Source organism: Neoarius graeffei, chromosome 17, assembly GCF_027579695.1.
Source record: "Neoarius graeffei isolate fNeoGra1 chromosome 17, fNeoGra1.pri, whole genome shotgun sequence".
Classification (NCBI taxonomy): Eukaryota; Metazoa; Chordata; class Actinopteri; order Siluriformes; family Ariidae; genus Neoarius; species Neoarius graeffei.
The window spans coordinates 39459950-39478078 of NC_083585.1; positions in this window are offsets into that span (position 1 = coordinate 39459950).

Consider the following 18129-nt stretch of genomic DNA (forward strand, 5'->3'; position numbering starts at 1 on the left):
GACAAATGGTAACTGACAAATGTCTCATACACTGATGTAGGAGCTGCGGAAATGTTTCGGGGAAACAGAGGAAACTCTCCGGGGAAGCATCTGTTCTAAGTTCTTAAACATCTCGCTCATATATATACACATTAACAAATAACATCATGCACATAGACTTATTCTTTATCTCTTGCTGTTGCTATACCAGTAGAATAAGTTAATGTTAAACCATGAAAACCAGTCTGGCAGTTTTCATGTTCTTTTAGTTGCCTGAAGAACATGTGTGTGATCACACAAACAAATTCATCTTGGTGGCTGTCTTTTTATAAATGCTATGTTGATTCATGCAGATCTGGGAGAAAACATTTTATAGAGCAACAGCTTTTCAAACAGACGCTGATGCTCCTGATGGGATTGACTACTATAAGCTATTTTGCTTGGAATAAAAAGAGCTTCCTGTTTGTTTATCAGAATATAATAACCATCAGTTCCCTGCAGACAAGGCGAAAATGAATGAAAAAAGAGAAAAGCTGATACGAACGATTTTGATGAAAATTGCAAGATATGGAACGATGCATTCAGTGGTGTTAACTTAAGCCAATCCATTTCAGAGACAGTTTGGTGAACATAAAGGGCTGTTTGCTGTTCTGTTTCACAGCATTAAAACTTCAGGGGAGGCAGCCTCTTCAGAAAAACACATATCGGGCATTAACCTGTAAAAAGCAGTCAAGCATGTCCTGAAACTTTTGTCATCAAATTCTAGACCCTGAACATATTCATGATTTTCTGGTTCAAGCTGAGTCCATGTGCCAAAATGTATTGTTCAAGTATTCTAAGTTAGTAGGCTTCATTTGCCTAACACACACACACACACACACACACACACACACACACACACACACACACACACACACACACACACACGAGTGTTCCTTTTTGCCATTGCCTGAGCTGAGTGCTCATCCTTAGTCTAAGCACATTCAGAGCGTTGCCTGTGAATCCCATCACATCCACATAATCAAAGGCATTTTTCTGTAGGCCTGGGATGTATACCTAGTACAGACAAGGTGAAAGCACTGAGGCATGTTTTCTGTGGTGAATCGAGCATTCATTATAAGAATGATTGTGAGAGGGTTTTCCGGCACTGTAGCAATACCTGTGGGTATGTTTTGTGATTACATAGTCCTGTTCACTTTGCACAGAGGCCCGTAGTGGGTTTGGAGGAAAGAGGCCTCTCTTCTAGAATACTTGAGTGGATTAGCAGGCACTGAAATGGAGTCACTTCCTGCAAATGAGGATAGAGAATGTAAGAAATGAACATGAAGTAGAGATTTGTTTAAGTCACTGTGTCACTGTGAAACCAGTGTTGACCTTGAAGCAATTTTTTATTAGATGTTTTATAACAAGATGTCCGGCTGACTAATAGGAAAAAAGCATAAAAATACAATCCAGGTCCATCCACTTTTTATAAATACTCAAAAAAACCTGCTGCTCTTGCCCTAAACATTCAATAATTGGTTAATCTAAGAGGCTGATGTGTCAGAGGGAGCCAATTCTGTCTGAACTTTTAGTGTCATTTTTCTCATTAAAATAACCTCATAATAGCATCCACTTGATTGATCTGGTACTTTAAAAGTGTTTTACAAAGCCGGGATAATGGAAAACATAAACGTCCAGCGTGTATCCACATACCTTCTATTCACTCACAGTGCTAAAACACCATGGACATGTCATCAGATAACTGGCTGCTGTTGGGAATGGAATGAGATGTCAGGGATAGACGTCGGTGAAATACGACTGCCTGCCCATAATTCCCTTGTAAGAGTCGACGGCATTTTTGGGTGATGTGAGAAGGTTAACGTTGAGCAGTGAAAGGAGCTGAGCAGAATGGGAATGAGGCTAATGAGAGGTGATAAGATTCATTCCAGACCTCAATTTCAAGAGTACAAGAGCCAGTTGGCTTTGAGATGACAGATGGGACTGAACGAGAGGCGGGGTAGAGGTCCTAATAGAAGCCATTAACTGGTGAGAAGAAGGGTGATGTTTCTAGATTTCATGGAGGTGAAGTGCAACTCCAAAGAGTTTAGCCAACACGTTAAAACTGCACCAAACTCACGTAAGTGAACATATTTTGCTTGCTATTTTTTTCTTGTACTCACTGATATTTTGCCATCACGTAGAATCCATGCTGCAGTGATTCTGCCATTCTGCCAAACAGCGTTTACACAGAATGGTACAAAAATAAAATAAAATAAAGTAGAAATAAATTTAAAAAATCAAGTAAGCAGATGTTCTACAGGTGGAAATACAGAGGAGAATATCTAGACTGGTTACTGTAACTAAAAATAACCACTCTTTCCAACTGTGGTGAGCAGAAAAGCATCTTAGAACACACAACACATCAAATCTTGAGGTGGCTAGGCTACTATAGCAGAAGACCACATCAGGTTACTCTTCTGTCCGCCAGTAGCAGGAATCTGAGGCTACAGCGGGTGCAGGCTCACCGATACTTGACAGCTGAAGACTGGAAAAAGACCAGGTGACTTTCTTTAATTACCTGCATTTTTTTGTACTGTATTAGCAAAACATATTATTACTTATGCCCTTATTAATGTGACTACCTTGTACATTAATAGTATTTTTACTTAAAGTTTTGCTAAGGCAATCTCACCAGCTCACCAGGATATTTCCTCCTTCACAGTGTCCTCAAACTTTGGATGTTTTCATGCAGAATCTTCATTTTGTTTAAAGCTTTTAGACTTATCTATAGTGACAAATACAACCCCATTTCCAGAAAAGTTGGGATATTTTCCAAAATGCAATAAAAACAAAATATCTGATTTTTAATTCGTGTGCACCTTTATTTAACTGACAAAAGTACAAAGAAAAGATTTTCAATAGTTTTACTGACCAACGTAATTGTATTTTGTAAATATAAACAAAGTTAGAATTTGATGCCTGCAACACACTTAAAAAAAGTTGGGACAGAAACAAAATAAGACTGAAAAGTTTATTGGATATTTAAGTAACTCCATTTTGGAAGATTCCACAATAAACAGGTTAACTGGTAACATGATTGGGTATAAAAGGAGCAGCACCAAAGGCCCAGTCTTTGTAAGCAAGGATGGGTTGTGGCTCACTCCTTTGTGCCAAAATTCATGAGATAATTCCAAAGGAACATCTCATCTCATCTCATCTCATTATCTCTAGCCGCTTTATCCTTCTACAGGGTCGCAGGCAAGCTGGAGCCTATCCCAGCTGACTATGGGCGAAAGGCGGGGTACACCCTGGACAAGTCGCCAGGTCATCACAGGGCTGACACGTAGACACAGACAACCATTCACACTCACATTCACACCTACGGTCAATTTAGAGTCATCAGTTGACCTAAAGGCCAATTTATGCTGACAACCCAGTCCTCGCAGATGGCGTCGCAGACAGTGTCTGCGTAGACCCCCCACCTTCGCAGACGCTCTGCGCGCACCTCCCAAAAATTGTGACCACCGCACAAGCCTCGCAGACAGTGCCGCAGACAAGAGGGCTCTGATTGGTCCACTCTACATCCGCTGTACACGCACTTCCGCTTCCCTACTTTCCCGGTTTGTTTTGTTTTCACGACCGGCATTTTTAAAAACACGAGCGAAGATGGAGCAGCATGAAGAGCGGTTGATTGAGGAAGTACGTACATCTATACGACTCCAGTTCTAGTCATTATAAAAAAAAAAGTTCTAGTCATTATAAGTAACTGGAGGATAAACACTCCACTAACCACACCCACCAACTACTCCTAGCGACTTCGCGCCCCCTTGCGTTGTGCCAGTGAATAACATTGCGCACACCTTTACTCCCCGCTCAACAATAAATTACAACTGTCTGCGAAAAGCTATCTGCGAAAGCCTTGTCGCAAGAGCATGCAGAGGCCTTAACCTGCATGTCTTTGGACTGTGGGGGAAACCGGAGCACCCGGAGGAAACCCACGCGGACACGGGGAGAACATGCAAACTCCACACAGAAAGGCCCTCGCCGGCCACGGGGCTCGAACCCGGACCTTCTTGCTGTGAGGCGACAGCGCTAACCACTACACCACCATGCTGCCCCCCAAAGGAACATTTCTCAATGAAATATTTTAGGTCTTTCAAAATCTAAAATACATAATATTGTAAAAAGATTCAGGGAATTCAGAGACATCTCAGTGCACAAAGGGCAAGTTCAGAAACCACTGTTGAATGTGCGTGACCTTCAAGCCCTCAGGTGGCATTGCCTGAGAAACCGCTATTCTAATGTGACAAATATAGTCACATGAGCTCGGGAGTACTTCAGAAAACCGTTGTCACTTAACATAGTCCACCGCTGCATCCAGAAATGCAACTTAAAACTGTATTATGCAAGGAGAAAGACATTCATCAATTCTGTGCAGAAACAATGGCGATTTCTCTGGGCCCAAACTCATCTCAGACAGGCCGAAAGACAGTGGAAACGTGTGCTGTGGTCAGATGAGTCCACATTTCAGCTTATTTTCAGGAAAACCAGACGCTGAGTTCTCAGTGCCAAAGGTGAACACGACTATCCAGTTTGTTGTCAGAGAAAGGCGCAAAATCCAGCATCTGTGATGGTATGGGGGATCAATGCCCATGGCATGTGTATGAAGGTCCCATTGATATATTGGGACATATATTGGGATTTTAGAGAGACCTATTCATCAAGGTAATGTCTCTTTCTGGAAAGTTTACGCTTATTTGAGCAGGACAATGCCAGGCCTCATTCTGCACGGGCTACAACTTTGTAGACATAGAATGCATGTGCTTGACTGGCCTGCTGCCAGCCCAGATCTGTCTCTAGTTGGGAATGTATGTGGCATCATGAAGAGGAGAATCAGACAACAGCGACCATGGACTGTTGAGCAGCTGAAGTCTTATATCAAACAAGAATGGACAAAAATTCCAATTGCAAAATTGCAACAATTAGAATCATCAGATCCAATATGATTAAAAAGTGTTATTAAAGGAAAAGTGATGTAATACAGTGGTAATAATGCCTCTGTCCCAACTTTTTTTTGAGTGTATTTGTTTATATTTACAAAATACAATTAAGTTGGTCAGTAAAAGTACTGAAAATCTTTTCTTTGTACTTTTGTCCATTAAATAAAGGTTCACACAAATTAACAAATCAGACATTTTTGTTTTTATTGCATTTTGGAAACTATCCCATCTTTTCTGGAAATGGGGTTGTAAACACTCAAGTGTCACACAGGCAAATATTTTACAGGCACCACAAAAAGACAGGGCATAATGTATGGCAATGCGGTACTCTATGAAAATTAGAGATTTAAAGGTAAAATTGTTGATAATTTGAATAATTTTACTGTTTTTTTTTTTTTTTTTTTTTTTTTTATTGCAGTCCTACCTGGGAACCAGACTATTTTGGGTTTTCCTTTAAATACACACAATTCTGGGATGAATAGCTAATAGATTATTATTTAAATGTGCTTAAGCAGAGATATTCTACAAGAAGAAGAAGAACAACAACAACAAGAATAAGAACAATAAGACCTGTAAAGTACCACATCATTCCATGACTTTAGGCTCTTTAGACTGTTTTTATAACACACTCCTTGAGCTCCTAAGACCCTTTTTCATTCCAAAAAGAGCCACACATATGCTTTGCGGAACATCCATAGTCAGAATTCTCAGTTAATCAGTGGTTGGGAAGCTGTATCTGTAGGAAAAGTCTGTTTCCACTCTGAAGTTATCACATTCTCAGAGGTAAAGTCTGCGATTAAAGCACAGTCTCAGGGTCATTAACATTGCAAGGAGCTAGCCGGTGCCAGACAACGCTTGTACAGCAAGATTTTCACAAAATACAATTACACATTTCAGCTAGCTAAGCTGCAGCAGCAAAATGGTACTGTTAACACTTGACCCTATGATGAGGTGCCAAAAGTGGTTTCTAGGGAACAGCTTTAACTCACAGTGAAGACTGAACAATATAAAGTGTTAATACCGTGCAGCTGTTATAAGAATCAGCATGGGCAGAGAAAAACAATTCCCTCTCTGAGGAAAAAAAAAGAGAAGATAATACTACATTCATGTTTTGTGTGCACCCATATTTTTACTTTTCAATTGCCAATTTTGCTTTTAATCTTGTAATTGTAAAGAGAAGCACTGTATCTGGCCTCCTGATCTAACGGCATAGTACAGTCAGGCTGCTTAATCACTCACTCACGATTTGGCATGTCACTGCAGTAACGGGGCCACTCTGACTTCTGTCAAAGTTTCTCGGGAAATTTGCAGTAGTGGTTTCCTGTTGGGCGGCATGATGGTGTAGTGGTTAGCACTGCTGCCTCACAGCAAGAAGGTTTTGGGTTCGAGCCCAACGACTGATGGGGGCCTTTCTGTGTGGAGTTTGCATGTTCTCCCTGTGTCTGCGTGGGTTTCCTCCAGGTGCTCTGGTTTCCCCCACAGTCCAAAGACATGCATTTAGGTTAATTGGTGGCCCTAAATTGACTGTAGGTCTGAATGTGAGTGCGAATGGTTGTTTGTTTCTATGTGTCAGCCCTGTGATGATCTGGCGACTTGTCCAGGGTGTACCCTGCTTCTCGCCCATAGTCAGCTGGGATAGAAGAAGAAGAACTTTATTGTCACCGCACAAATGTACAATGAAATTTAGTTCATCATAGGAGAGCAAAGCCACTGCGTACATGCACACCGCCACTCTTGGGCACTTCAGCCCAAGGCCGTCCCATGTTAAAGTGCATATTCTGGACCAATTTCGTGTTTTTTTATATGAAAGTATGTCCCTTTACACACTTATCCAGAAGGGTAATTTTGCACAAGGCCATCTGTCTATAGCAGAAAAAAAATAAAATAACAAAACGCATCTGGAAAAATCCCAAGGGAGTCTGGAGCCAGATTTGTGACATTACCTGCAGAAGCGCCAGCAAGCTGCACGAGCTTTGCACGGTTTCAGTGCACAGCCTGTGTAGACCAAGCGCTCCCATTTCTCTCTCATTGTCCGGTCTTTTGGAAAACGATGAGTACTAATCCCATCATGATTGGTGTTGCTACATCCTCCTACAATACATCTGTTAACCATTTTAATAATTACGCGATAACGTTGATGAAATTTGCAGAAAACCACCAGGTCGTTTTCTCATAAACAAACCAGCGATGACGTAGGATTCAGAGGGAGGCATTCCGCAGATGACGTCACAAAAATCAATGTTTGCCGGGAAATTCAAATGCCAAGTTTTTTCAGAGGCGGACCAATTCGCCTCAAATGGCTTGATTTCAACTGAATTTTTCTGATATTGCGCAAGGTAAAAAAAATTGCAGAGAATGCAGAATCTTACAGATATTTGACCAAAGTTTAATATAAATTGGAGAATTACATCGATCTTGCTCCTGAATTTACTCATGATATGCACTTTAACCTAACTGCATGTCTTTGGACTGTGGGGGAAACCGAAGCACCCAGAGGAAACCCATGCAGACATGGGGAGAACATGCAAACTCCACACAGAAAGGCCCCCGTCAGCCATTGGACTCAAACCCAGAACCTTCTTGCTGTGAGGTGACAGTGCTAACCACTACACCACCATGCCGGATAGGCTCTAGCTTGCCCACGACCCTGCACAGGATAAGCAGTGACAGATAATGGATGGATGCATGGATTCCTGTTGCCTTCTACTGGATTATTATAGAGATTTTGTCGTCTCAACCATTCACACACACATATTCACACCTATGGGCCATTTAGAGGAGCCAGTTAACCTCACCGCATGTCTTTGGACTGTGGGGGAAACCAGAGTAGGCTGCTTAATCCAGTTAGTAAATAACATCAGGGCCTTAGAAGAGGTTGGAAAAAAGTTGCGGGCCAATAAAAGCATGAAACTAAAATTACATTACAGTCATTAAACAACATTAACTCAAGTGGCATTCACTCATTTAATGAAGTTTTCAATTAGTAATAACAAATGCTTGAAAAAATCCAATTTAGCTTTATCAGTCAAAATCAAATCAGTGTTTCTAGTAACACACACTTCATTAACTATGCATAGCCTAATCAACCATCACAAATCTTGAATATGGAGAATTATTTTTCCTATCAATGCACCACAGTTTTGGTTTTAGTGCAATGGTTCAATGTAAATTATACTTCCAAGCTCCGTATTACTTCTGATCCAACCAACATCTCTCTAACTAGTGTGAAGCATTACCAGCTCAAACTTTGTTTCCTTTTTATTTTTGAAAATGTAATTGATCATTATGCTAAGTGATAGTGTATCCTGTCTGCTGAATCAAGCACCTCTGCACATTTGCCTCTTACATGCTATTAGCAAAACCATCAGGGCAAAGTTGGTCTTTATTTCGCACAAGTATTACTTGCAAATATGTAATTCGCATTTATACATACCAATCCATACTCTGAATAGTCAATCTGCTTCAAAAGGGTAGACGTGATGTCTTCTTGGTGATGTAGCTCATCCTGACAATAGCTTTAGCTTTACATTTCAGTGCTTCACTCTGACTAATGGCACTTAAAGAGAAACCCAGAATGGAGCTCCACGAAGCTTTTTGTTTAGCATTGACACACCTGACTATTTATAGGCTGACGAAACCAACTAATTAAGAGGGCCCTGCTTCTTCCTGATCTAACCTGTCTTGCTCTGCTACAGATAGTAATTATGGGGTTTGTTGAAAATGCTCAGAAGTGGATGCATTAAAATGCACTTGGAAGACAAAACCTGAAACACAGTGACAGCTTGCTCTCTCTCTCTCTCTCTCTCTCTCTCTCTCTCTCTCATATCCTGCATATCTCTTCTGTTTCTGTCTCACTATTGGCTTTTTTGGAGCATATCTGCAATGTAACAACCCAGTCAGGCACGCACAGACAGACCTTTTTTTATCCTCTGCCCTTTTCACCTTCAGACTGTACAAGGCTGCCATTTTGACTAGTATGTGTAATAATTGTATGTTATATGACCTCTGGGTGGCTCAGAGAGCAATGATGCATGCCTGGAGTAGGGATTTCTATTTCGACTGTGCCATTGTCTGAAATCTGCTTTATCGCAGCATGATTGGCTCAGCCTTGCCTCAGATATAGCTAGAGTGTTAGGTCCACTTGAGTGTCCAACAGCTCCATTATTCAGCTGAACCTTGAAAGCTAAAAGTACGGCTGAATAAAAAGCACATAAGAACACTAGTGAAATATAATATGCAAACATACCACAGTGCAAAGGACCAAACTTTGGAAGCTGGGCAACTCCTCATCATACTGGATGTGCATGCGCATAATAAATAGTAAGCAATTTAAAAAATGGTTCCTGCAACCCAAAATACACAGCACGTATAGTTCTCATCTCATCTCATCTCATCTCATTATCTCTAGCTGGTTTATCCTGTTCTACAGGGTCACAGGCAAGCTGGAGCCTATCCCAGCTGACTACGGGCGAAAGGCGGGGTACACCCTGGACAAGTCGCCAGGTCATCACAGGGCTGACACATAGACACAGACAACCATTCACATTCACAGCTACGGTCAATTTAGAGTCACCAGTTAACCTAACCTGCATGTCTTTGGACTGTGGGGGAAACCGAAGCACCCGGAGGAAACCCACGCGGACAACATGCAAACTCCGCACAGAAAGGCCCTCGCCGGCCACGGGGCTCGAACCCGGACCTTCTTGCTGTGAGGCGACAGCGCTAACCACTACACCACCGTGCCGCCCAGCATGTATACTTTGCATCCTGTAATTGAGCTGATTCATGGTCAGAATTACTTTCTCACTACATTTTAAAAACACTGAGCCCACTAATTCACCTGTCTAAACAAGGTGCACCAAGATGAAAAATGAACCAAGGTTCAGTTCAAATGGACTAAACGCTTTATATAAAGTAGCTCTTTAACCACTGATCTAATATGTCTGGACTGGTTACCCACCAACACATCTTGATATCTCTAAATACACACTTATTCGCCTTGCCCATCTTTTAGACACATTGGCTCACATGTGACGCAACACAGCATCATGCAATCAGATGGATGAGTCCTCCACCAACAACTCATAATCAGCCATATTATCGTGGACAATGCAGGCATGTTTGTGATTATAAGGCAAATTGTGAACTAGCAGGTGCATGGCATGGAGCTGTTGATGTTCTTCCAAAGAACTGGCAAGTTTATTTTCTTCTTCACTTCCTCCAGAAAAGGCTTTAAATGGTAGAGGCCTTGAAGAAGCATCATTTCCTTCTGTCAATTTTCTAGCAGCTGACCGGACGCTAATGACTTCCAACCACAGTGAAAGCAATAGTGATGTGGTCAGAGCAAATTCATAATGGCACATATGCACACACTTCCATTCAGTTATTCTGCATTCATTTTCTTTCTGCTTCTCTCGATGGGGATCATGGTGGAAACAAGCTGAGAAGGTCAGTCTGGACTTCTCTATTTCCAGCCACAGATTCCGGCTCCTCACTGGGGATCTCAAAATGTTCCCAGGCCTATGAAACTATACGATATAAATCCTTAAATGTGTCATGGTACAAAGATGATTAAGAGTACCTTGTTCAAATTAGGGGTTACCACACCCGAGGGTTTCAGGGTGGTATCTGCAGCGAGTGCCTGGTGACCTGGCCACCCACCGAGTCTCAATAGATTTAGCTCAAAATGGTGAGCTCACCATCGGTAAGATGAAAGGTGCAATGCCAGTCAAACAGCAAGCATGTGATGGACAGTCTAAGACGGACTAGCCTTTTTCTACTAAATGGAAAGTCCTACATGATTGATAACATAAAAGTTTGGCAGATAATAAAAGCCTGCACATTTCATTCTATTTGAAATTGACATACTCGTGTGTTTTAGTAAATACTGAATACTGACTGGACTGAGAGGAAGCATGTTAAACCTCTGCTTTATTTAAGGAATAACTAAAGGAATATCTAAGCCACATGATGGATATGATTATCAATATTCTACATGCGGTGTAGGAGTTGGGATTATTCTCTTTATTCAATTTGCCCCTAGTTTCCAAAATGTCTGTACACAGGCCTGCTTCTAATTTTTTTGACATACACATCACATTACTTATGCATGCTTTTTTTTTAAAAGTAAGGTGAGGGCCTGTCATTCTTTCCCCCAGTAGTTCTCTGCACAAACTTGTTTTTAGGAATCATAGCACAGATGGTGATGAGCCAATCCGCTCCCTGAAGACTCCTGAGCTCTGCAATGCACGACAAGCAGCGAGTGTGTTATATCTGAGGAGGCGTCTTTGAGTCAGTAGGATTGCTGTGCGCTGCTTTGTGGCAGTGGTTACAATTATTGTTGACATGAGCAATCACAGCAAATAAAATCAATTTTATAGATTTCATTTTGGATTGATTAAGAGATACCAGCTGATGCTGATACTGTGGCATTACAGCCATCCTGGAATACATTGGCACTATTAGAAGATCACAGCTGCTGATAAGGTGCACATTCCATTCATTCTCATTTGGATAATGCCACAGGAAAATGGGACATGCTTTGATACTTAGATTAAATGGGATGTTGAAGCACAATCAGATTGGGGTTTATCTATCTCATTGTTTGAGGTGATAAAATATCTCAGGTTAACAGAGGCCATTAAGCTAATCAGAGTGCTTGTTCTCATCTTGTGTTGCAAATTGAATAAGCTGTTGAATGTGTACTGAAAGCCACTTGGGGGGAAAAGCCAAGTCAACTTCAACTTTTCAAATGAAGTTAAAATTAGGCAAAACCGAAAGCCTCACTTTGTTTCCGTTGCAAATCCTGAAGATTGTTGAGAAACTACAACCCCGATTCAAAAAAAATTGGGACAAAGTACAAATTGTAAATAAAAAGGGAATGCAATGATGTGGAAGTTTCAAAATTCCACATTTTATTCAGAATAGAACATAGATGACATATCAAATGTTTTAACTGAGAAAATGTATCATTTAAAGAGAAAAATTAGGTGATTTTAAATTTCATGACAACAACACATCTCCAAAAAGTTGGGACAAGGCCATGTTTACCACTGTGAGACATCCCCTTTTCTCTTTACAACAGTCTGTAAACGTCTGGGGACTGAGGAGACAAGTTGCTCAAGTTTAGGGATAGGAATGTTAACCCATTCTTGTCTAATGTAGGATTCTAGTTGCTCAACTGTCTTAGGTCTTTTTTGTCGTATCTTCCGTTTTATGATGCGCCAAATGTTTTCTATGGGTGAAAGATCTGGACTGCAGGCTGGCCAGTTCAGTACCCGGACCCTTCTTCTACGCAGCCATGATGCTGTAATTGATGCAGTATATGGTTTGGCATTGTCACGTTGGAAAATGCAAGGTCTTCCCTGAAAGAGATGTTGTCTGGATGGGAGCATATGTTGCTCTAGAACCTGGATATACCTTTCAGCATTGATGGTGTCTTTCCAGATGTGTAAGCTGCCCATGCCACACACACTAATGCAACCCCATACCATCAGAGATGCAGGCTTCTGAACTGAGCGCTGATAACAACTTGGGTCATCCTTCTCCTCTTTAGTTCGAATGACACGGCGTCCCTAATTTCCATTAAGAACTTCAAATTTTGATTCGTCTGACCACAGAACAGTTTTCCACTTTGCCACAGTCCATTTTAAGTGAGCCTTGGCCCAGAGAAGACGTCTGCGCTTCTGGATCATGTTTAGATACGGCTTCTTCTTTGAACTATAGAGTTTTAGCTGGCAACGGCGGATGGCACGGTGAATTGTGTTCACAGATAATGTTCTCTGGAAATATTCCTGAGCCCATTTTGTGATTTCCAATACAGAAGCATGACTGTATGTGATGCAGTGCCGTCTAAGGGCCCGAAGATCACGGGCACCCAGTATGGTTTTCCGGTCTTGACCCTTACGCACAGAGATTCTTCCAGATTCTCTGAATCTTTTGATGATATTATGCACTGTAGATGATGATATGTTCAAACTCTTTGCAATTTTACACTGTCGAACTCCTTTCTGATATTGCTCCACTATTTGTCGGCGCAGAATTAGGGGGATTGGTGATCCTCTTCCCATCTTTACTTCTGAGAGCCGCTGCCACTCCAAGATGCTCTTTTTATACCCAGTCATGTTAATGACCTATTGCCAATTGACCTAATGAGTTGCAATTTGGTCCTCCAGCTGTTCCTTTTTTGTACCTTTAACTTTTCCAGCCTCTTATTGCCGCTGTCCCAACTTTTCTGAGATGTGTTGCTGTCATGAAATTTCAAATGAGACAATATTTGGCATGAAATTTCAAAATGTCTCACTTTCGACATTTGATATGTTGTCTACGTTCTATTGTGAATACAATATCAGTTTTTGAGATTTGTAAAGTATTGCATTCCGTTTTTATTTATAATTTGTACTTTGTCCCAACTTTTTTGGAAACGGGGTTGTAATTTGTATGGCAACCCTTATGTTAAAATTCATACTTTCCTATCATCTGCCCAAAGTCAGTGTTGAACCTTTTTGAAACAAACCTGCAAACCTCTCTAATGGACCTATAAATTATCTGGGTGCAAAAAGAAGGAAGGTCTTTTGATCTATGAGCCAATACTTTTAGGCATGAAGAAAGCAATGCTGTCAGAAATTACCCTCTGACATTTTATCTGCAAGTATCAATCAGCCAGCAGACACAGTAGCCCAATGTGTATGGTATTTCGGGGAGCAGAGGGATCAGGGAGCAGAGGGTTTGTCTGAGCTATTGCTGAAATGTCAGGGCTTAGAGTGAGTTATACTTGGTCGAAAGGTCTTAAGCCCAACACCTAATGGCAAGCTGGGAAGATAAAATAAAGGCTTATTGGACTACACATCATGAGTCTATGAGAACAATATTTGGCTTGATTTAATGAAAAAAAGATTTGTATATTTGGGATGGAGAAGGCCATTATGACTAAAATTGCATTTTGTTATTTTCCCAAACATACTAAAATAAACTAAATAAAATGAACTAAATAAAAAGTCATATAAATAAATGGATTATACCTATTAGGAGTTTTAATGCATACTCTCTTTTGACTGAGTTGTATGTCCTAAGCTTTATTCTGGATGCATTTTATGTCTTTTGTCAACTCTAAAATGATACAGGCCTGAAAGCTAATGGATTCCAGGAAGACCAGCGTCATCCTTCCTGTTTGACCTTGAATTATCTACATGGGGAGCATTATCGACACAGGAACTATTCAAAATAAGCCACAAGCTGAAAACATTGCTTTTATAATGACTTACTAAGTAATTTGCTGCTCTGATGACCTTGAGGTGGGTGTTCAGAGTGTGACAATAATGTACTATTATATATAATTCAACATCAACAACTCTCATAGTTGACACTGATTAGACATGATTGTCAGGTCATAATATAGTATAGAGTGACAGTGACAATGTAATGGCACTGGGTGAGATGTGTGAACATGTTTCAGATATAAATTAGTCATTTTCATTATGCAAGTAAAATTAGCATAAGAGGGATTAAAGGCTGGATTGACAAGTGTTTATTTATTATGTGCAGTGCCCAACCAAACAGTCTCGACTTAATTACACGTTAAAGATTTGTTGAATCTCATCAGCGCAGCATCAATAGTAAGTCGTGACATTTTGCCAGTTAAAACCTTATACAAATATCATTTACTTAGGTTCACTTGTCCATCCATTATCTGTAGTCGCTTATCCTGTACAGAGTCGCAGGCAAGCTGGAGCCTATCCCAGCTGACTATGGGCAAGAGGTGGGGAAAACCCTGGACAAGTCGCCAGGTCATCATAGGGCTGACATCCAGAGACAAACAACCATTTACACTCACATTCACACCTATGGTCAATTTAGAGCCACCAATTAGCCTAACCTGCATGTCTTTGGACTGTGGGGAAAACCGGAGCACCCAGAGGAAACCCATGCAGACACGGGGAGAACATGCAAACTCCGCACAGAAAGGCCCTCAATAGCCGCTGGGCTTGAACCCAGGACCTTCTTGCTGTGAGGCAACAGTGCTGACCACTACACCACCATGTTGCCCTAGGTTCATTTGTGACATATATAATTATAAGTGCTCTCTTTACTGCAGCACTGTGGAATTCTTGAATTTGATTTGTCAGGAAATTTTTAATTAATTTTCTATAACAGCAGTTTGGACAGTACTGCTGACTGTAGGACAAATCACAGGTTTATATTAATATGCTTATTGTAATACGTTATCAGTTTTATCGTAACAGCTCATTTACAGGGACTTGCATGGCAGACACTCAAAATAATCTTAGACTAATAATAAACATATTTAAAAAAAAATCCATCATTCATGGCTCTTCAGTAACTGCTATATCCACCTCATCAGCATTATACATAGTTTTTACTGACGTCATGGCATTCCGGGGAACGCCCCCCCAGCCGCCATTTTGGGGGGCAAACAAAACGGACCATCGCCATTACCGGCTACGTTATCTCGGATGAATTTATGAAGTTATATAGTCAGTTTTCTAAAATAAAGATCAATGTCGGCAAAATCAAGCAAACAGAAGTATATAGATACATTAGACGACATCTCACGACAACGGTATGCAGCCAAACTGGCCTTGATTGGGGGAATTGACCCCTACGAAGTGGACAAAGATGCATTTTCAAGTGACTATGCAGGGCTGCCAAAACCTGAAACTGCCAAAGCCTGCTCCAAAGCCTGCTCCAAAGCCTGAAACTGACTTCATTAAACTTTAAAGGCTGTCTGATATATACAACTTTATATATTCTACAGCGCGCCTTTTGGCAGATGCCGCCTTTTTCATGGCTGAATCACGCAGATCCGATTTTTTTTTTTAGGGGGGGGCGTTGGAGTGTCTGATTATAATTTCAAAGTAAATTCTGTATTAAAATCACTAAATAAGCAAATCCGTTACAGTCCATGAAACATAGGAAGTATAAGGATGAGAAAAAAACAGTTTAAATCGGAACGCTGCGCACATTTGCGTGAAGCTGCGCAAATGTGCGCAGCTTTCCGATTTAAACTGTTTTTTCTCATCCTTATACTTCCTGTTTCATGGACTGTAACGGATTTGCTTATTTAGTGATTTTAATACAGAATTTACTTTGAAATTATAATCAGACACTCCAACGCCCCCCTAAAAAAAAATCGGATCTGCGTGATTCAGCCATGAAAAAGGCGGCATCCGCCAAAAGGCACGCTGTTTGCATCCCTGGTTGATTAAACACAAATCAAATCTTACAGAATAGACCTAAAATGTTTTCCAAAAACAAACTTAAACACAATTGATTGTTTATTTAAACAACTTACCACTTATAAAATGATCGGAGCAGACTTTGCTGTGTTTGGAAGGCTGATAATCCTTGCGGTTGATTCTCGCAAGCCATAGATTTCTCCTTTGTATGCTGAGTTTCTTTGTTTGCTCGCCTTCGTGCTCCCGTACAGTGGGAATTCCATAAAAGCTCCGCTTGATGTCATCATCTGACCTATTACGACAGCCGTGAATACAACAGGTGTGCACCATTGCTAGCTTTAAATAGCCTGCTTGGGTTCTTTTGAAGACTTTGTACTCGCGCATTACAATGTGTGCTCAGTGACCCGTACGGTAAGCTTGACCCACAAGATGGCCGCCACTAGGGAATCCCTGACTCTGTGACGTCATGTGAAAACTATGTATAATGAGTACAGAGCCAATCCAGGTAATACTGGGACAAGGCAGGAGAATTCACCCTGGATTGGATGCCAATTCATTGCAGGGAACCATTCATATGCATTCATATACCCATTCCCACCTAGGGGCAATTTACAGTACTATAGCCAATCAGTCTACTTGAATGATTTTGGAGGAGGAAATCTCCATGAGAAAAAAGAAAAACAGATCAGTATCCTGTTATAACGTGAAAAGATTGTTGCCACATATAACAAGATATTTTTCATGTTTTAACAAGATATTTTCACTTTATAAGGACATACAAACTTATCACATTATAATATATTATATAATATGGACGCAAATGTTTTACTGGGAAATACGCCACTTGTATTTTTCATATGAACTACATCCGAGACATCGAGAACGGCAACTGTGACATATTTTCCAATGTGTTCACTTGTGAGGAAATAGATGAATTGTTTTGATAAATTTGGGTCCTTTTTGTTTGTGAATGTGTCAATATAATAAAAAGAAAATCACACATTGGCTTGAAGATATGAAGTTTATCTTTTTGTGTTGAAAAACTCGCATTTTTCATATAAAATACATCGCAGATCTGAGTGACGTATTTAAATAATATTGGCTGGAGTTGAATGGTATATCAGATATATTTCATTCAGCTAGCATGATATTCAACGAGTTGAAGACGAGTGTAATATCATGCTAGCTGAATGGAATATATCTGATATACCATGAAAAAACCCATCCATTATTATTATTATTATTATTATTATACATACAGGGCGGCACAGTGGTGTAGTGGTTAGCGCTGTCGCCTCACAGCAAGAAGGTCCGGGTTCGAGCCACGGGGCCGATGAGGGCCCTTCTGTGCGGAGTTTGCATGTTCTCCCCGTGTCCGCGTGGGTTTCCTCCGGGTGCTCCAGTTTCCCCCACAGTCCAAAGACATGCAGGTTAGGTTAACTGGTGACTCTAAATTGACCGTAGGTGTGAATGTGAGTGTGAATGGTTGTCTGTGTATGTGTCAGCCCTGTGATGACCTGGCGACTTGTCCAGGGTGTACCCCGCCTTTCGCCCGTAGTCAGCTGGGATAGGCTCCAGCTTGCCTGCGACCCTGTAGAACAGGATAAAGCAGCTAGAGATAATGAGATGAGATGAGATTATACATACACACTCTCTTTTCCAGTTTTTCGATGTCCATTGGTATGTTTTTCTCTTGTAAACAGAGAGGAACCGTCAGGGCCTTCTAGGTCTTCAGAGAAGCCCAAACATATCAACATTTCAAATGTTATATTTAATTTCTTTCATTCTTTAATTGCTTTCATTCTTCCATAATTTCATTACAATTATTATCTTCTAATTTTAATTTGGCCTCATTTTCTATCAAATTTGCTTCAGTAATGAAAGGGTTACTGTCCTGAAAACATTAAAGTAGATACACAGAACCATGACCTCACTTTTTGTTTATAAATGCCTTGAGACCTCAAGAATGGCAT